At 33.7% G+C, this 22,754-nt stretch overlaps 1 pseudogene; it reads right to left on the bottom strand.

Moving 5' to 3' along the window:
- LOC140163065 (twitchin-like) overlaps positions 1 to 22,754 on the bottom strand; it is a 213,033-nt pseudogene that overhangs the window by 140,149 nt on the left and 50,130 nt on the right.

Here is a 22,754-nt window from a genome sequence, read left to right as displayed (position 1 = left end):
TATTGCATCTGAATTCAATACACCCCTAATGGAAGACATAACCCTAATTTCCAAATTGGTAGACTTTCCCATTTGAAATTCACAATGTGAGCATAGGCGTATATCCCGGAGGAAGTGTGTGTGTGTGTGTGTGGGGGGTACACCCCCAATATTTTGCCGGGTGGGGTGGTCCATACAATCACCCCCCCCCATGTTGACACCTGAATATGGGTTTCTGACCAAATTAACCTCATATTTGTCCATTTTAGCCCCCAAAGTGCAAATTTTCTCGTGCTTCGCGCGCATTTATTCCACGTTTGCACCATATTTCATCAGTTTAGCTTCAAAGTAGCACAAATTTTCCTTATTCTGGATTCACTATGCCTTAAGGATTTTTCCAACCCCCCCCCCCCAATGTCAAAAAGAAATCTACGCCACTGAATGTAAGCTTTCCAAAGTCTTAAACTTAATTTTCCTGAGTCGTTGTTCGCATCACCTACCATCTTTGACAACTTTCATCTCGCACGTCTGTGTCTTCTTGCCTGCTGGGCCATCCGTAGAAGAGTAACGATAAGGAGCAGGCATAATACGCGTGTTGGTATCGCAAAGGTGGATCCCAAATAGTACCGTTTATAACATATGCTAAATTATGATATTAATTTTGTAGTCTTAATCAACCTACCGACAACTTTAATCTCGCATTTCTGTGACTTCTTGCCCGCTGGGCCATCTGTGACAAGTTCATATTTGCCGACATGAGTTTTGAGTTTGACATTCATAAATTCACATTCAAATACATCGTCTCTCCTGTGGAATTTTATGTCCTTGCCGTCTTTAAGTTGTTTACCGTCCCTGAAGAAGAGATAAAGCGCATTCATATATATTACTTCGGTGACTACAATTATACACTATGGAAAACGTTCACTATATCGTGGCCTTATTTCGTTATTCTTAAGATGATAAAATAGAGATATCTGTGGTGCAATGCTCACAGTCTAACATCCCAACTCTACCCCTTCCCTACCACTAGGCACTAGCCGCGCATGACCAAATCAGTAGCATGCAACATTGACCGGAAAGGGGGGGGGCTTATTTACATTGCACTATCAAAGGTGTCCCAATACTTTGGGCTTCCATTGTAGGTGTTGTGAGATGCATGGATGGATGGATGGATGGATGGATGGATGGATGGATGGAAGAAGAAAGGCAGAACCATGACAAGATGAAGTGATGTCATCAGGAAAGAGAATGGAAGCTCCACACGGTTGTTTGATGTATATAGAATTGGCTTCAATATTAACTAAATGCAAACTACAAGGGGTAGGTGATCAATACTGCCTTTAAAACAGATGGAATAGGTGAAACAAGCAGCAAAGAAATTTTATACACATATTTCATCAACAAATAAAACAAATTGTTTGTATTAAAAGCTTGAAAGAGTAATTTTCAGTAACTAAATAGCGCCACCAATTTTGTCATAAATAGATACATTCTTTATCCGAAAATGCTGTAAAAGTGAATAATTTTGTATAAACAGGGGAAATTTAAGGGTGAAAATGACTCAAAAGTATATGTATACATTAGTATGATATCGCTTAATAGCTATTTAAGCCTAAAATTGGGTTGTACATGATGTTTTGTTTGAAAAACTAATAAATGATCACATCAAACAGCCGTGTGCACGCATAATGTATCTTTTACATTTGCACTTATGCTTTAAACTTTACATGATTATTGAGGATTTCTATTATCATACAGGATATGTAAATGTGTTTTTTCTTTGTGTATTTCGTCATTACGCGAACCAAAAAACGCAGAGGTATTTTTTTAATTAAGTGATTTTACAAAACAGTTCACACTTTCTTAATTGAATCTTCGTTGCGTAACAATTATAATTAAAGACAGAGATAAAAAGAATTTATCGCGTCTGATGTCACTGTCAATTACGATCCTTGATTGGTTAACACAGGTTAATAGCGCGTAAAAGGAAGACCGATCTATCTGGTGCTGATCGGAGAAAAGGAACAGCAGCAAATGGCGAAAATTACGTACTTTTACAAGGCAAAAAGCAGCTTTTCTAGGCATTGTTGACATGGTGCCTTCGCCAAAGAAAGTTTCCTACTGTAAAGACCTAACTTTTGAGATGGTTTGCATGTTTGAAAGTGCAAAATTAACAATAAAGTGACCGGTTATACCGCCGCGTTCAGCAACTCATATCATCACGACATTTGTAAACCAACCGTGCTCGAGTTTGATTGACAGATGACGTCAGACGCGATAAATTCTTTTTATCTCTGTCTTTAATTATACCCAGCGCAATAAAAGTGTATTAAAATGATACCTACTTATACCACTTGAAGTCCTTGATATTCCCAGGCACTTTGACGGCCATTTTAGCTGGTTCACCGTCTTCAATTTTCTGAAATTTAAAGGAATACAAGTTCAAGGGATCTGGAATGAGCGTTTCGACAGTATTTTTTGTGGGATATGAGAGCACATCAGACACATCGAATTGCATTCTGAATACGAAGAATGTCTTTCTGATATCAAATAATTTTCATTTTTTTGGTGTTTTGGAAAAAAAATCCATATCTTCAATACGAAAGGTCAAAATTTTTAATTGATCGACGGCTTTTATCCCACCTACACACACTTTAAGTATAAATCATCAGATCTATAAAGTTTACTTCGAGTACTGTTAAAATATCAAAAATATCAATTTTTAATCATTTGCCATAAAATGTGTATTACATTGCAAATTTTACAAAATCAAAATTATTTGATATCAGAAGGACATTCTTCGTATTCAGAATGCAATTCGATATGTCTGATGTACTCTGATGTCCCACAATAAATACTGTCCAAACGTTCATACCCCACCCCTTAATTATCGTAGTTAGAGAGTAAAATAATGTTTTAAAGGGGGCACGCATGGTCACTCTGAATGGACAATTTTAGACATTGTTTTGTATTGTATTGTATCTTTTAAAGTTATACTGATATTAAAGAACATAAAATTTCCGAATCGATAAAAACTGCATTTAGTTTTTAAAGACACATAACTTCGTTTAAAAAAAAATGGATAAAAATTATCAAAAGTTGACATTTTTTTCAATAATGACTAACCTGTTGAATATTTTAAGGTATAAAAATAATAATAGAAGGTTCAAATTCCAAAAAAATAATAAAACAGTTTCTAGTTTTGTGTCTTTATTTTGTTAAGTTGTAACGTTGGACGAAATACAGTTGGCATGGAAAATCAAATTTGGCGATTTGTTCAAAAACTGCTCATTTTGGGAGAATCTGCCGTACTATAGTTGGATTCCTTGCATTATTTCCTTGCTGAAAATACATATACGAACCAAGTGTACCTAATCTTATAATTGAAGACGGAATTAAAACGACTAGTTTGCGTCTGATGTCATGGCAAAGGCGCGACGTAATTGGTTACTGTCCTGCGCAGTACGGCATTTTTGTTCTGGTTGACAGGGCGTCATACGCAAACTATAGTCTTTTTTAATTTTGTCTTCAATTATACAACTTTCTTTTTCAAATTTTCACCGTTATGGCTATATAGCGAATTTACACACACGTACGCACCTAGACTATGCCATAGTAGAATTTTATTAAAAATATGTTATTATTAGTCATGATGAACCCATTTCGTTGAACTCAAAATTATACTGATGTTTATTAAAATTAAAGTATTCAATAGTAAAATGGTCATAAAGAGTTAAAAATATCAGACAATTAGTGACAATAAAAGTAATTGAATGCAACATTATCTTGCATAATTATAACGGCTCACTTTAATACTGAACAATTCTGATTTTGGAATCTACCAGTTTATTGATAGCGAACCCCGAAATTTCACTTGGGAAGCTAACAAACAGAGGGAGTAGGGTGACTGATCAGATGTGAAAATCTATCAATTGTGCACACATTAATTAAATCAGAGTTTTAAGCTTAAATACAATATGCACAATGGGCAAGTGGACTACGGGGTAGTCTAGTACGCACCCCCACAAAGTTTAAAACTAAAGCAATAAATTAAATTGAATAAAATTGAATAAAAATGGAAGTGCTCTTACCCTATCGGGCAACACAGTGGGTACTTTTCCGTTTACAAGACCATCTGGCGACACGTCTTCTGGTTTTGGTTTCTTTTCTTCTGGTTCTTTCTTTTTCTTTTCTGCCTCGCGTCTCTTCAATGTTTCAGGACTTGGATCTGGTACAAACACAAGGCAATAAAGCATGTCTCACTGCGGCGCCGTGATTTTGATTGATTTGCTATCGTTTTATCACTTGTGCAATATGTTATTAATTGTGAAATTATAAAGATTAGATTTGGCATAGTTTGTCGAGCTGCATGCACCCAATTACAGATTCTGCTTATCGCAAAGCAGAGCAAAACATACGCTTTGAAAAAAATTATTTTCAATAATATGTTGTAGTCTGACGAAGGCATACTGAATGGTCGGCACATGTAACTGACAATCAAATAGTTGTGAGTCCAATACGACACATTTTGTATCATATTTGGTCAATAGCAATGTCTACTATAGAAGAGCAGCTTAGCAGGTTGTTGCCAAAGAATAGTTTCGATAACTGTAAAATCATTGCACGTCCTGCTCCGGGTTTGGAAATAACTGCATCAATATCTAATCACTTTATTAAAGATTCAAATAAATAAATAAATAAATAAATAAATAAATAAATAAATAAATAAATAAATAAATAAATAAATAAATAAATAAATAAATAAATAAATAAATAAATAAATAAATAAATAAATAAATAAAAAGAAAGAAAGAAAGCGCAAAGAAATAATGAAACAAAGAAACAGCCGAACCTACCGACAACTTTCATCTCGCATTTTTGTGTCTTCTTGCCCATTTCGCCATCAGTGACAAGTTCATATTTGCCGACATCTTTAAGTGAGACACTCATAAATTCGACTTCAAATGTGTCATCTATCCTATGGAATTTCATGTCTTTGCCTTCTTTAAGTTGTTTACCGTCCCTGAAAACGAAATGAAGCTCATTAAAAACAAGCACACCCGACACGAAAATTGATTAGACCTTTAATTGAAGACAGAATTAAAAAATGCTGTGCTGCGCAGGTCAGCAACCAATCACATTTGCCCTGACGTCAGACGCAAACTGGTCTTTTTTAATTCGGTTTTCAATTATACTCAGTTTTCTATGCCGCCATTGTTCGTAAGTTCACAAAAAAATAAAATAAAATGAAATGAAATGAAATGAAATGAAATGAAATGAAATGAAATGAAATATAAAATAAAATAAAATAAAATTAAATAAAATTAAATTAAATTAAAAATCTGAAATATACAATTTGTTGTTCATTTTCACAAACGAGGTGTTAAATTAAAGGCGGCATCTTCCTTAATAAAATGTATATTTCAAATTGTTTTTTATTGTATGATTGACGAACAAAGTCGAGTTTTAATATTTGGCCACTTTTTGGAAATGAGGGCCAAAAACATACGTTTTTAGGGTGTTTTTCGTATACTATACTGTGACAAACAAATCCGCAGACTTGTACTAAGACTAATTTTAGATTTTACATTCTAATTGTTGGAAAATGCATTTAATAATATCTGTTATAATCGATTATCAAACTGACATGAAAAACTAAATTCATGACCAAATTCATTGCCTATACTCCAAATTTTGAATACTTAGACTTGTGCCAAGTCTTTGAATTTTGTGACTCTAATAATTGTAAGAAATCATGTAAAATTGCATGTTTTGGCCAATTATCCTCAAATTGGACTTTTGACTTTTAGAACTAAGATTTATTGTTTCGTTTGGCAAAAGCAGGATAATATTTTTTAATAAAATAGTTTTCTAGAATAGGTATTAGTGTATGAATACGAAACAGATACATACTTGAACCACTTGAAATCTTTGATCTTCCCAGCCACTTTGCATTTCATGGTAGCTGGTTCACCTTCCTCGACTTTCTGAAATAAAATAAATAAACAAAAGTTTCATACAGGTTAAAGAAATTATTATCTGCTGATAATCAAGTACGAGACACATAGCTATGATGCAAATCTATTTTAATCAAAGTCCAAAAATTAATATATACATTTTAAAATTGAAATAAAAATTAAAAGTTTCCTTACCCTATCTGGCAAATCAAAGGGTACTTTGCCATCTACAAGACCATCTGATGACACGCGCTCAGTATCTATAAATTCGGCCTCCTGCATATGAAACCCTCCACCGACTTTGATAGGACCTTCAGGACCAAACTCAAATTCCATGGGTGTCACAAAGTCCACCTGCATCGGCGCTACTTGATGACTCAGGGTAAAATTACGAGGCTTCTTGTAGTCTTTGACTGTTGTTAAAAGAAACATAACATTTTGAGGTTATTTTTTTTGTCCTTTAAATTTACTTAGACGCCACACTTAGTTTAGATCTGGTTCTCCGTAAAATTGACTTTCATGATTATTTTTGCTTTTCAGAAAAAAAAGGGGTCATGGCCAGGCGTAAATGGGATATGCAGTAGAATCAGCAGCCTCTTAACAGAAAAAAACTTCACTTTGTTTCTTTCCTAGTTCAGGTTCAAACGATATGCTTGATTTTACTTAATCGCCTAAGTTGGACCACTTTTTGTTAATATATGTTCGCACGTATAAGTTTGTACCGTGTAAAATAACCTTTCATGCTTATCGTCAAAGATTTCAGAACAAAATTAAAGATTTTTCATGTTTTTCTTTCACTTTGAACATTAGTAAATAAATAATATTATATGTATTTCAAAATTATAAATTACAAATTTGTTTTAGGACTACTTTACACAATTGGCCATATCATCGCTTGTAGACCATTAATTTTATTGAAACAAAGCTTATGTAGTAGTTTAAGAAATTACCATGACGACAAAGTCAAACTCAATACAATCAATAATAAGTAACATGTTTGCCTGATACTATTTTCCAAATTGTATAATATTTTTTGTTACAACATGTACTTAACTTTGTTACAACATGTACAACATGTACTTAACGCGGCTGTGTACTCTAGACATTGTTTCTTTCGCGTAATTGAGCTTTTTTGAAATGTATTTACTTTGTTATGTTTTTTATAAATACAAGGAAAGAAAATCCAGATTTGTTAACTCCAAATGCTCTATTTTATGGATTTTATTTCACTATTTCACTCGTTTCCGCAATTTACAAGGAAAGAAAATCTTTGTTGTACCATCGGGGTATACGCGCGCAACAACGCATCGCGTTTTGTAGACGCGCAATTCGTTAACGCACAGATTCGCTACGCATACGCAACGCTTATCTGCATGCGCGGCGCATCTTATGGAAGCACCACGGAAGCACTGATTTCATAAAAACCTTGCGGTCAAATGGCTCCGTTTTAGCTGATAAAATGTGATTTTTCAAGTTCTTTCCCCGATTTAAACACCAAGATATGAATAGATTTCGCCCAAACTTCTCAAGGGGCTGTGGATTTACCCGATGTTTACGTAATGTAAGGTAGAAAAACGAGAACTGCCGCATTCTCCTGTGAGCTTCGATCAAAGTGCAAAATGTGACCTCTTTAAACTTCAACGGCCTTTATTTCAATGTTCATTTTCTCGGTAAAATGACGATTTAGGTACACGATAACTCAATAAATACAGCATCTATAGGTAAGCAATTATGCTCATCATAAAAAGCATGATCGACTTAAGAAACGGTTTTCTCATTTTTTTATATTTTGGTCTATTTCCGATTTTAGGCATCATTTTGTGTAAATAGGCGTTTGTGAATTTTAAAAAGTTCATTTTGATGCCTTATATGGTCAATATCTAAAAAATAAGGCCAATATCAAAAAACTAAAAAAAACGTTTTTGGAATGATGTCTGAAGATTAAGAAAAAAACAAAACAAAAATTTTTGGAAAGAGTGTTTTTTGTTATGATGTACCGAACAAAAATTGCCAAAAACTCACCTTTTTGTGATTTTTCTTCATAATTGTTGTTTTTACACCAAATCTGTATTTATATTAAGATTCATTGATGTATTGCCTTTATAAAAATGTATACTTTCATATGTCTTGCGTGAATAATTACAAAGTTATGGCACTTTTACTACATGCATGTCTGAGAGTACACAGCTGCCTTTCAACATGTACAACATGTGAACTGAATAACTCACAATACTCAGCATGGTTATATAACAGCTTGGTATAAACCTGGTCACCGCAGTGACTGATAATAAACCTCTAGGGAAACTCAAGTCGTGAAGTGAAAATGCAAACTTTGTTTAAGGGCATTGCAACGTAATACACATACCTTCGAACTTAATAGCCATTGTTGATGACGCCTTGCCCTTGGTGTTTTCCGCCACCACTTTATAGTTGCCTTGATCTTTCTGGGTGATGTTGGCTACTTCCAGTACACAGATGTAAACTTTGGTTCCCTATATTAGAAATTATACACAATTTGCAAAGGAAAAAAATAATTATTCATTGAACACATAAATGTTTCGTGCGCCTATTTGGCTATTCCATTTAAAATCCACACTACCTATGTGGAAAATTTTGTAAATATCTTCCACAGGGGGAGAATGAATTTCAAATGGAATGAACACATTAGGCAGCCCCATTTGAATTTCATACACCCTCTGAGAAAGATTCAACCTGAATCTACTACAGAGGGAGGGTAAGTTTCAAATGGAGCTACTAGGTGTTCATTCCATTTGAAATGCATACTCCACCAGTGGAACAGGGGTAACGGGGATTCTAAATGGAATAGCTCATTTGGCTTTTAACAACTGCAAGTAGCAGAAAACAATACAGGGTGAGTCGCTTTACAATCTCATTCTATGGGTAGAAAATATTTGAACTATTCAAAACAGGCCATTCCGGTTGAAATACATACACCCCCTGTAGAACACATGACCTTAATCTCCCACACAGGGCGTGCTGATTCATTCAGTAATCCAATGTGATATTCGCACGGCATGTGCGGAAGGAATAGGTCGTATCTTCTCTATTAGGTGTAAGGATTTCAACTTAAATAGCCTGATAACGGGAGGGATACAACGCATAATCATTCAACATCACTGAGTTACAAAAATACAGTTATCACAAGACTTACAAACATGACCCGGCATCCGAGAGCATTAAAATCAGAAATAAATACGTATAAACATATTTTGGGTCTATATGGTGTGGAATTTGGGTCACTAAGGGTCACACAACGTCGCCATTACTTACGTACATGTCATTTGTTTTTGTTTTACTTTATTTTCAATGATGTTTTTCAAGATGTCATAGATGTCTTTAGATGGATGGATGTTCCATATTGGTGACAGATGTAGTAGATGACTCCGAAACCTGAGTACGTGCATCTCAAGAACGGCTTTTCACGATATTAGTAAAATGTGAGTGCAATCATGTCAGATGACTTTACCATCAAAATACCGTAAAAACTCGATAGTTAGCATAGTCCGGCGCTTTACCAACTGAGCAAATGGGGTTGCATTTGCAGGTTTACTATTCGTATATGTGACCCGTTACAGCGAAAGGTACCTTATGTCGGCTGCTACAAGTGTCTCTTTTTCCCCAATGTTGGCAGAAAATATCAAACATTAATGACAATCTGAAGTGGCGGTCATTTCAAATCATCTACATGTCAACGAGGTTCAGGAATGTCCTCTCATTGTTAGTGGGTGGCTAGGCTACATACCTATACAAATACAATACAATGCTTTTGTAACCCACCACTCACGCCACTTGAACAGGGATTAGCCATATCAAATAAAGACTAGAGCTGTATAACAAACAGTTCTATAGACAGGTACAAGCTTATTATCCTCTACAACAATAGGATTAATGATTGGTTTAGAATGCATTTGTTACTAGCAAAATAAGGCATATGTAGCTCCCGACTTAAGGTACCTTTTGCTGTAACGGGTCACATATAACTATGTGTATCGATGATTTGCTCAAACCCCTTTACACTTTTTTGGATGGGGCACTTCATGTTTGGATATGTTAAAAGCGCTCAATAGTAAGCACATATGCTAACTATCGAGTTTTTACGGTATGTGCAGTAAATAAGCAACATACAAATTAGTATCGTAAAATGATTTGACGCATATTGATGTCTCATGAACAATGTGACTTAATTGGTTCATAATTATATCTCTTTAATAAATGATAAAAAGAAAAAAAATGAAAATGAACCAATGTCCACCGACTTAACCTATTTCTACAATTAACAAAAGGGAATAAAAAAGGCCTTTTATACTATTACAATGTAGAGATAAAGAGGCAAAATCGAGAAAAAATATTGGGCCGTATAAGCATGGCATGTCTTAAAATATTTTGAATTGGGCATTATTTACCAATCTTATACTTTTATCAATTCAAAAAGTTTGGAAAGTTTTTTCAAGCACCTATATCTCAGATTATTCGTAACATGTTCATATATCGTGTTGTATACCAAAGGACTACTAATTCATTCCCTTTACAATGACACCACATTTGAAACAATCACCTGTGTCACGGCTGAGTACACGTCTTGTCAATGTAGTGAGGTCTCAAACAGAATGTGCCACATTGACCATTATTCTGTGCAGCAAGCTCCAATTCCATTATTTTCGCAATCTGGGACCTAATGCAACCCCCCAAAGATGACAATGCACCCCCCCCCACAGAGCTAGGGTAATCAACGACTACCTACAGAATATGGGAGTAGGAAAACCGGAATGGCATGCAATCAGCCCGAACGATCTGTGAATGATCTGTGACGAATCCTGGTTAAAGAATGGAATGCCATCCCACAGCAATGTGTGACAAGGCTTGTGAGCAGCATGAGGAGGCGCCAGGCTGTTGTGGTTGCGTATGGTTTTTTGGCACATTCTGTTTGAGACCCCACTACATTCACAGGAAGTGTACTCAGCCGTGAAAAAAGTGATTGTTTCAAATGTGATGTCATTATAAAGGGGAATAAAGTAGCTATCCATTCATATGCAACACGGCATGAACATGTCACGAATAATTTGAGCTACAGGTGCTTGAAAAAAAACTTTCAAACTTTTGTTGAGGAGTTTATAACGAAACAGAGTAATCATATACCAACATTTAAGATTAATTTTGACTTATCAATCTTAAACTTGTTTAAAATGGAATATTGATCCGCTATCCATTACTCACAATGCATAGCACATGGATCCAATACTAGCCCCAATAATGTCCAATACAGTTGCGTATTTTTTTTCTCAAAATCAAAAAATAAAATCAAAGTGTATCCTGGCGCAATGGTTCATGGGATACGTGTTATTCCTTACCTGCTTACTCTGACGTATCTTATAGGGTATTTTATTGCGCAATTCCAAGTTGTTAAAATGCCATGTGATCTCGGGCTCAGGATCTGCTAGAACTTTGACCTCCATAACAAGTCGATGACCATCGTCCTCCTGCTTGATGTTGGGCTGCTCTATGAAGGTGGGTGCACCTTCAGTACTAGCTTGCCGAACTGTAATGGGATAGATAACGTTACGATTGATTTACGTTACAAAGCCTTAAAGAATGTTATATTTCACCAACTTTTTTACCGGTGGATGATCAAATTAATATCTTGTTATTATATGTTGACGAGATTCCAGACTTCCTTTCACATTGCTTAAAATATGCTTTTAAGATTTAAACATTGTCACTTTATTTCAGTAGAAAAATCATTTACAATCAAAGTTAAGAGTGATCGCCTTACCATTGCCTGTCCTGTTCTTGACATAGCTGTCACCTCATGCAGTGACAGCTACAAACTCTAAGGTGGAATTAAAGTTGTGATGTGAAAACGCGCACTTTGTTGAAGGCGGAGCTATCGTAATGTTAAAAATAACATTATGTTTAAACAAAAACAATAAATACGTGTTTTCATATTGCTATTATGTATAAGTAGAAAGAAAAATTTACCATCAAAGTTCAGATTGATAATCGCCTTGTCATCGCCCGCCTTGTTCTTTGCATAACAGATGTACGTCCCGCTATCATCTGGCGTAACACGATCCATAATCAACGTCTGAGTAAACACTTTCTCTTTCTTGCTTTGCTTGATTCGCCAACGTCCCTTATCCTTGATGATGTCAGTGTTGCGGTACCATGTCACTTCCGGATCCGGTTCAGCTGTAAGTTGACATTCGAAGGTGACACGATGGCCGTCATCGGCTTGCCGCATTGATGGTTTATCCAGGAATTTGGGTGCACCTGGACCTTTCTTTGCTCTGTAATAAAAAGAAATTAAAATATTGATGATTGAAAGAAGATAATGAAAAAGAAGAACATGGCATTAAAGTGATTTCCCGTGGCTATTCCAGTTAAAAATCCATACACCCCTTATAGAAGACATAACCTTAATCTCTCACACAAGGGTGTAGATTTCAAATGGAGTCACCCATTCAGGGTAACCCTATTTGAAATTAAAACTCCCCGAGAGGAAGATTAAGGTCATATCTTCCGAGAGGATGATTTAAGCACTACCCAACACCCCATGGGTTAACCTTGCACCTAGCATAGCAGTGTGAGGAAACATGACACCACTGCTCTGCTACTGCATAAAAGTGTGTGGTTAAATTTTAATTTGGACAGTTATTTCAACAATAAAAACACCAGTTTTATGCCAGTCGATTTCACATTTTATGACACACAAACAATTTTACAACAGCATGTTTTGCACAGAATTCAATGGGATTTGAAAAGTAAAGTGGCAGTTGAAACTCTAGTAATAACACTTTTATAGTGCATGATGGGAAGTCCTTAATTCATCCTCTGATATCTTCCATAGGGGGTGTATGAATTTCAAATAAAATAACTCATTTTACCGTTATTGAAGGGATTGACTTCTCCCATTCCCCGTCCCATTCAAAGCTGCATGCACACGGTTATTTGATGTGATCATTTATTAGTTTTTCAAACAAAACAGCATGTACAACCAAATTTTAGGCCTGAACAGCTAAATGTGATATCATGCTAATGTATACAGATGCTTTTGAGTCATTCTCAACTTTAATTTCCCCTCTTTTACAAAATTATTCACTTTTATAGCATTTTTATAGCTTTTTCGGATATAAAATGTATCTATTAATGACAAAATTGGTGGCGCTATTTAGTTACTGGAAATTACTCTTTTAAGCTTTTAATACAAACAACTCCTTTTAGTGTTTGCTAAAATGTGTTTATAAAATTTCCTTGTTGCTTGTTTCACCTATTCCAGCTGTTTTAATGGCAATATTAATCACCTGCCCCTTGCAAATAAAGAAATATGATTTAGGATAAATAGCGCCATCTATAGTTTGCATTTAGATAATGAAGCCAATTATATATACATCAAACAACCGTGGGGATTTATATTGCCACTGCATCAGGATTTATGAATATTTTTAATGCTAGACATATCTTAACATGTGCATGAATAACTTTGAACCACGATGTACGATCTTTGTAAATCAAAATTTATTTTTGACCTCATTTTGTTGGCATATTGGTTGTAACTTTTACACATGTCCCATTGGCTTTAATTGGAATCAGCCATATTTGCTTTGTTATACAGTGTGGGCCAAAAACAACTTTACCCAATTTAAAAGGTTTATATCTCAAAATTGAAAAGTCTGCTCCAAATTGTTTCACATATTCGTAAAAAACATCTTCTTAAGAGTATTTGGTGAAAAAACTATTCAAAAATGTATTAAAATAAAAACGTGACGCTAGTTTTAAATTAAAGGGTCAAAATTAACTTTGTCCACGCGAAGCTTTCTGTTCTTAAGTATACCTCTGCCAGAAAAGACCTCTGTTGTGTTGTGAATTGCCTTATCTTGACACCTTGCAAACCTATTTCGAAATAAGCCACGCAGTCACAAAATGCACGAAGGCCTATTTAAAATTCAAGAATTACGCCAGATGAAACCTTTGTAACTGTGTAATTTTTATGCTAATTATTGGTCAATGACATGAGTGAAGTTCGAGTACATGACAAGTAAATGGGGATTAAAATCGATTGTATTTCATCAAAACAATCATCACTTTTCAAAGACAACCCAAACGTGTTTACCAAGTATATGTATGCCTAACGCATATGTATGCCTTACTCTTAGGCACCAGACACAAATTTGTTCGATCTTTGGATCGACCGTCGATGCTGCTTCGATGCTTGTTATTAATGAACTAATGAATTAATCAACTAATTAATCAGAATTAACTCTAAATTTATATTGGTCAATATCACTACAGGCACAAATGACTATTTTATCACAATTAAGGGGGAATAATACCCTGATTTTCATCAGTACCCCTCTTCTTTTTTTTCTTGCAAATTTATGAACTACATAAATATGTTCATCATCTCATGTCCTAAACTTATAAAATATCTCTACCTACAAAGTGATTTTAAAATATTTTAGAAAATCATTTTAGCCCTATATATTTTTTTGTTTACTGTAACCTAGTAACTGAGATGTGTGTGTCATAACAAACCATAATTTATTCTATTGAACATGTCCAAGTAGAATACATGAATAGAATACATTAAATCCTTTGTTATACTATCTATAGAAATGTACTCACTGATTATAACACTGAATAAATTAAATAGGCCTAATCTCTTCCACATAGACAATTTAATACTACACCATGTATGTATCTTCCATAATGTGTTGTTAGGAAAAGAGATTAAAAAAGGCTATAAGGTCATCAAAGGTCAGGTTATAGGTCAATTGGTTCAGGTCAAATTCAGGCATCAATTCTGAATACATGTGATAGTCTGTGATATCATACATGTCATAATGAGGCATCAATTTTGATATTTTGTCTGTTACTGGATATATAATGGAAATGTGTGAGGTGGATATACTAAAATACCTTGGGATGTAAATGGTGAGTACAATTTAGATTGCCTAGTTGAGATGGATTGGGCAAATAAATATAAAATAGTTACCAAAATCACAAAAATGAAGCTTACGGAAAACTACCTAATATGGTGGTATAGGTGACAAAATCTTTTTCAACATTGCTGTAGTGTGGTTGTGATAACCTGTTACCTATGGCTTAATTAAGTTTCAGTGAAATAGTGTCGCAAGTTCAAAATACAAAATATAGCTCAACATTGAAAATAGAAGCATTTTAACCGGTTCGTTTTTTGATAGTTGTGGAGCACCAAGTTCGTGAAGTCATAAAAGAAATCAGGGACCACTTATTCCCATTTTACATATCAACATTATTTCCCTAATGTGTTAGCAACACATATCCAAAATTTTAACGAAATCCGTTGATAGTAAGCTTTCCAAAATGAAGTGAATTTAAAACATCAGTGATGTACCACTTTTTGGCTTATACCATTAGAAGCATGTACGCGTCATTGATACTGATGCCACCAATTGAACGAGAAGATTTGCCCCTTTATTTTGCATACCACTTTGTCCAATTTCTTTTTCTCATTTCTTCACAAAATGCAAAAAAATGCAAAAAAAATGCAATGGGTGTAGCACCCCCTTAACAATAGAAAATTAATTGATTTCAAAAATAATAAGGATCGACCAAGCATCGATGTTCGATCGAAAGATCGAACTAATTTGTTTCTATTGCCTTAGCAATCGGGCACATCCCATTGAATTACGTGTGGACAAGTCATTTTTGACCCTCGGACGTAAAACTAGCACCATTTTGTTAATTTAGCTTCTTTTGCTTTCATTTCTTCCTCACATACTTTTAGAAAGATATACATTTAGAATATGTAACAATATCATGAATAGCTATTCTACAATTCGAGCAACCACCCTCTGAAATTGGGTAAAGTTGTTTTTGGCCCACACTGCCCTTTCAGGCAGTATTTAGGATTATTATCTCATATTTCTTGACTCTATTTCTCAGAATAAGCAAAATAAAATTTGACCGAAATCGTATTTTAATTTTCATGGCTAATAACATGCAGAATAACTCACGCTGGTGCTGGAGTTGGGGCTGGCTCTGATGTATCCATTGGTTCCTCGTCACCACCTGAGAATTGCAAAGTAAACACATCATCAGAGTTGATAAAGGAAATACATCATCATCATCAGCAGCTGCATCATCAGCATCATCATCATCATCATAAACGAGTATCATTATCTTCGGTAATGATAATACATCATCATCATCATCGACATCATCATCATTATCATCATCATCATCATCATCATCATCATCATCATCATCATCATCATCATCATGATTATCGACATCATCATCCTCATTATCATCATCATCAGAATCGGTAATGAAAATTCATTATCATCATCTTCAACAAATCGGTAGAGAATTCACATTTTATTTTCATCTAAACATCTCAAAAAAAGTAACTAACCCCCTTAAATAACGACCATTATTCAAAAACGGGTGATTGTATTACAAATCTGTAAAATGCGTTGGAAGCAGAATTTATTTCTGCACATTTGGACACCATCAATTGACTACATATTGACGCCACAGCGTACATTTAAATCAATGTAACCCAAGATTTTGAAAGTTATAGTAAATTGTATTGATTTTGCATTCAATGGAAGGAAATCTGTGTAGTATATCTGAGTGTTTTTATATTGTAAAAATTTGCATGTAAGTGCAACTTTCAAATCTGGACCTCAGTACTTTAAATTGATTAGTGTTTTATTGTTTTCTGGGCTATCGTATCAAATGAGGTGTCAAAATGCGCTTCTGCTTCCAACGCATTTTACAGATTTGTAATACAATAGCCCCTTTTTGAATAATGGCCATTATTTAAGAGGGGTTAGTTACTTTTTTTGAGATGTTTATAACTAGTATTATCAAATGTATCTACAACATCTTTATCTCATTGAACGTTTATTATGATATTATCAAATTTAATAACGTTAATAATAATTGCGTTTGAATATTAATGTTATTATCATTTTGGAACTACAAATTGATGTACTTACCCTCAAAGTTGAGTTCTATTGTAGACTTTGCCTCTCCGTGCTCGTTCTTAGCAACCACCTTATAATTGCCGCCATCTGTGGTGCTGACGTCAGTGATGTTAAGGTCAACAGTATAGAAACCTTTACCCTCTGAAGCCTTGGTGATCATTTTATGCCTTGGTCCCGGTGACAGTTGTTTTTCACCTTTGAACCAGGTCAGCTCTGGCTTTGGGTCAGCTGCGAAATGAACATAACATTGATTACTGTCTGTCCAATTAAATAGAGACCCGGTTTTTATTATAATTGTTTGACCAGTACAGTCAACTCCATATTTTAAGGGGTCCTCACATTAAAAAGTCAAAATTTGCCAAATAACATCCCTCCCTATTAGGCCTACTATAGTATTATTTCAGCATTTTGAGTATAAAATAACAAATTTAAAATTTGAAGGAAATCGTACATTAAGGCTTTAAATCATTAGATTTTAGTTCGATTCTATCAAATATCAAATATTTAAAAAATATCATAAAATTTGTATTATATCGCAAATTTCAAAAAATCAAAATTATTTGATATCAGAAGGACATTCCTCGTATTCAGAATTCAATTCGATATGTCTGATGTTCTCTCATGTCCTACAAAAAATACTGTCGAAATGTTCATACCAGAGCCCTTAATGAATCAAATATATTTGTTATATGGGAAGAGTTTTATAACGTATAACTGCGTATATAAATTTTTTGTATTCCTTGCTGAAACACTTACTTACTGAAAAGATTTTATTACATTTTGATTAATTATTTAGACAGTGACAGTCAACATATAATATCTATTTTACGGAACAAAGACTTTGTTTACAAAGTGCAATATTTGAAAATTGTCTTTATTTCATAATAAGTTGCATATATTTGCATATTTTAAAAACATGTTGATTATAGGGATGATAACATGTCCCACACCATTGATGAAATGGGGTCTCCATAACTTACAAAAAAAAAACACACAATGAAGACCACATATAAATAATAATAATAGCCAAACACGCATTTTTAAAACCACAACTCTTAAGGGATCTGGAATGAGCGTTTTGAGCGTTTCGAGAGTATTTTTTATGAGACATGAGAGCACATCAGACATATCGAATCGCATTCTGAATACGAAGAATGTCTTTCTGATATCAAATAATTTTCATTTTTGCAATTCACGATATAATACAAATTTTATGACAAATTATTAAAATTTGATATTTGTCACATTTTTGATATATAACAGTAAGTAAAGTAAATAAAAGACCTAATTTTTTTTGATGTTTTGGGGGAAAAAAACCATATCTTCAATATGAAAGGTCAAAATGTTCAATTGATCGTCGGCTTTTCATCCCACCTACATACACCTTAAGTATAAATCATCAGATTTATAAAGTTTACTTCGAGTACTGTTAAATATCAAAATATCAATTTTTAATCATTTGCCATAAAATGTGTATTACATTGCGAATTTCAAAAAATCAAAATTATTTGATATCAGAAGGACATTCTTCGCATTCAGAATGCAATTAGATATGTCTGATGTGATCTAATGTCCCACAATAAATACTGTCCAAACGTTTATACCCCACCCCTTTTAAGGCATGCATATATTTAAAATGTGGTTCAAGTCCCCACGTGCTGGATAAGTGAGGGCGAGAGAGTATTTTTTTTTTTTTTTAAATTATGAGGGATTTTTAGCATCTTCGACGAAATCGATGAGGCCCTTTTTGTTTTAAAACTATGAGAGTGATAGCCTACATGTTGTCTTTTTAATACATTTTTTTTCAGCATCGAAAAAAACTTATACGGGGTCTGTCAGCCACCTTTGCGCAGTATTTTTTGTGGGGCCTGAGAGCACATCACACAATATTGAATTGCATTCTGAATACGAAAAAGATCCTTCTCATATCAAATAATTTATAAATTTAAAATTTGCGATATAATACAAATTTTATAGCAAATCATTAAAAATGGATATTTTTGACATTTAACAGTCCTTAGTAACATTTATAAATCTAATGATATTTACTTAAAGTATATGTAGCTGGGAAGAAAATCCAACGATCATTTGAAAATTTTGACTCTCGTATTGAAGATATACATTTTTTCCAAAAAGACCTCAAAAGTATAGGTCTTTTGGGGAAAAATGTGTACCTTCAATACAAAAGGTCAACATTTTCAAATGATCGTCGGCTTTTCCTCCCAGCTACACACACTTTAAGTATGTCATTAGATTTAGACATTTTACTTCAATCTCTAATACATGTAATTTGTCATAAAATGTGTATTGATTGCCAATTAATTATTTGAATATGAGGAGTATCCTTCTAATATAAAATTATTTGATATTAGAAGGATACTCCTCGTATTCAGAATGCGGTTCAAAATGTCTGATGTAACACAAAATATATGAAAATTGATTTTTTTTCCGAACTGATCCCAGAAAGTGAGGAGGGAGGGTTGACGTGAAGTGAAACGAATTAAATTCATCAATGAAATAATGTTTTATTTTTTCTATTTCAAAAATAGGAAAATAGATAAATGGTAATTTGGGTGATTAAATTGGTTTGTTTTTTGTTTTAAAGAATGTCAAAATACTTTATAAAATATTGTATTATTATAATGGTCAACAATTCCATATTTTATGAGCAAAGTCAAACATAATCTTGAGGTCCTGTGTCACAACCTGGGGTACCTTTGTGTTACATAGTAAAAAAATGAAATGTTTCAAACATTTTACCTACACATCTCATTTGAAGTGGTTCATCCTCCTGAGCATTTTGACACCTTTTTTTTTTTTTTATGGAAATCGGTTAAAAATGAGAGAATGTGGGCAAAAACTATCACAAAGTAGGTGGGATTTAACCCCACCTCTTTTTTCCACATTTACAATCATTCTGAGCAAGTATTAGTCTTTTAAATGACCTTCTGTATTTATTTACTTGGTTTAGATGTCTGGGAGTTCATTTAGACATTTTTTACTAGATTCAAATTTTAATGGGGGTTTACGATACGAATCACAGAAAATAATTAAAAATGATTTTAAAACAGGATAAAAACATGAGTAGGCCTAATATAGAATAAATTAGCCTCAATTTAAGACCTAATTGAATCTTCATAAGTGAAGGAATACTCAAGCGATACTGTTTTGAAGTCAAAGCTACACATCAAAATGTAACAAAACCACCTTTTTGGGTACCCCAGTATATGACACAGGTTCAAGATCCAAATGGAGCAAATCATAGTCAAACTTACCCGTGAGTTCACAGTGGAAAGTAAGCTTCCTGCCATCGTCAGATTGTTCTATACGAGGCTTCATTGTAAACGAAGGAGCCCCTCCACCACCTGAGAGATAATAATAATAATAATAATAATAATAATAATAATAATAATAATAATAATAATAATAATATTAATATTAATAATATTAATAATAATAATAACAATATTAATGATAATAACCATGGTAATACGACGTATGAAACCGTATTTAAATAACAATATCTTCATTATCTTTATCAGTGGTAATCCAGAATTTGGAAAAACAACATTACTATCAGTATTGTATATACGCAGTAACAGGATCATTATTTCATCTTGACTTGAGAAACTTTTTAACACATTATATATACAACTTTTTTTTTATATCTATTCTTATTTCCACTGTTTTCACATTAAAGACGGGTGGTAAAACTAAAAATGTCATCAGGTTCGTGTTCTCGCGAAACAATATTGACAGTAATGCTATTTTTCCAAAGTCCGGGTGTCTTTCGTTTAAAATACATGTATATACATTGACATTCTTAAATACACAATTTATACAAGGCTCAATTTCAAGACATAATAGGTACGTATCTATAACATGAATTCAGACTGATAATATTTTATACACGCTCTTGACACTACTATACGGGCGCAATAAGCTTTAGCATTGACGTTTAAATAGGGACCATTGTTTTAACAGAGTTGTTTAATGCTCTGCGTGCTGGCCATTGCCTTCCGCATAAAAAGTCCCAAGTTTTGAGATATTTTCTCAAAATATCAAGAGCTATCTCAAGAACCACTTAACCAATACTAGGCTTGCTTGTACTCATTTCAATGCATTTTTCAAAATTTACAGTTCTGAAATTTTGTTAATTTGTTTTTAAATTTGTCGTCTGAAGTCGACTCGACACCCGCGTGGAGAGGGTTAATCAGACACTGACGGCATTTTACTTATGTATTTATTTATTTATTTTATTTATTTATTTATTTACTTATGTATTTATTTATTTTATTTATTTATTTATTTATTTATTTATTTATTTATTTATTTATTTATTTATTTATTTATTTATTTATTTTCAGTTAGTTATTATTAATTTATTATTAATGAAGGTATTTATTAATTTATGTATTCTTTGTTCATTTATTCTTTACAAGGCATTTTTAATAAATGCACTGTGATATTAATTAAGTTTGGCATTACATCATTGATTATTATTTTTCGTCAATTTAATTAAATTAGTTACCTTAAGGTTAACACGTATTCTTCTAATGATGACTGTAAATATATGTGCATTTAATGTTACCTGACTGGTTATTATAATAAATTTATTTGAATATATGTTATTATGTTGAATATATGTTATGGTGGGTAAACAAAACGATTTGCGCATGCGCGCTTGCTCGCTAGTCTGAATAAATATTAAGCACAAAATAATAAAAATATCACCATGATGTGTCAGCCCGTTGAATAACACAAATACCTTTACCAAATGCATTTTTCCGAATCATCAACATATGTTATGAAACCCTATATCTGGTAATGTCAACCATGTGCATATGTCGATAATGCCATCACACTCGTGCGCTCACTATCTACATCCGACATTTATTATGCGCCAACCCCGCGGCTAATTTAATCATCGATTTGCTGCTGCGAATTCAAAATGGCTTCCTACTGCAATGGAGCTGTCGTACGATTTGGAGCAATTTTTATCCTAATATTTCACATCTTTATCATCGTTTGTGTTGCGGAAAAAAGGCTGAACAAAGGACCAAATAAAGCACCTAGTAATGGCGTGGATGTGGTGGTCGTTCCAGAAGAACAACCGATTATACGCCCAGAAGATAAACCGTTTTGCACCTTCTTTAACAACAGAGCCCCGGATTACCAACCAAATCTGAAAAACTGTACATGGTTTCAAGGTAATTGCTGCTGTAGACAGATTGAAATAGCAGCTACATTTGGTGCAATGCAACCTCTTATAGGCGCTTCGGAGCAATGCCAGAGATACACCAATTATTTAATGTGTTATATTTGTGATCCAGCGCAATCTACGTTTTATATCTGGCAAAAACTAACCGTATGCAGAGAGTTTTGTGATAAATTCTTAGAGGCTTGCAAAGACGCTACATTAAAGGGTTCTAAAATTGGAAAATATCCAAACGGAACCGAATTTTGTCTGAGCAGACGATATCAGGTCAAAGATAGGAATAGTAGCGAATGTTTTTATTTCGATGAACAAATGGATCCGAATCAGAATGATGGAAGAACACTACGCATGAATATTAGGACGATATTAATTACATTGATCACTGCATATGCTGGAAAATCAATAGTGCTAACGCTTTTGGATAATGGGATTTTAAATTAAACTCCACTACGTTCAATGCTGAATTATTTTTTAAACAACTGAATTTGTTAACTGCAATAATGATGATGATATGAAGAAGAAGCAGAATGTATTTCAGTATACAAGAGAGAGAATTTGTATATACATTTGTATATCTGTAATTTGATATGACGGCGGGTACTACACACA

Source organism: Amphiura filiformis, chromosome 10 (genome assembly GCF_039555335.1).
Source record: "Amphiura filiformis chromosome 10, Afil_fr2py, whole genome shotgun sequence".
Taxonomy (NCBI): domain Eukaryota; kingdom Metazoa; phylum Echinodermata; class Ophiuroidea; order Amphilepidida; family Amphiuridae; genus Amphiura; species Amphiura filiformis.
This window is presented reverse-complemented; position numbering and strand designations above follow the sequence as displayed.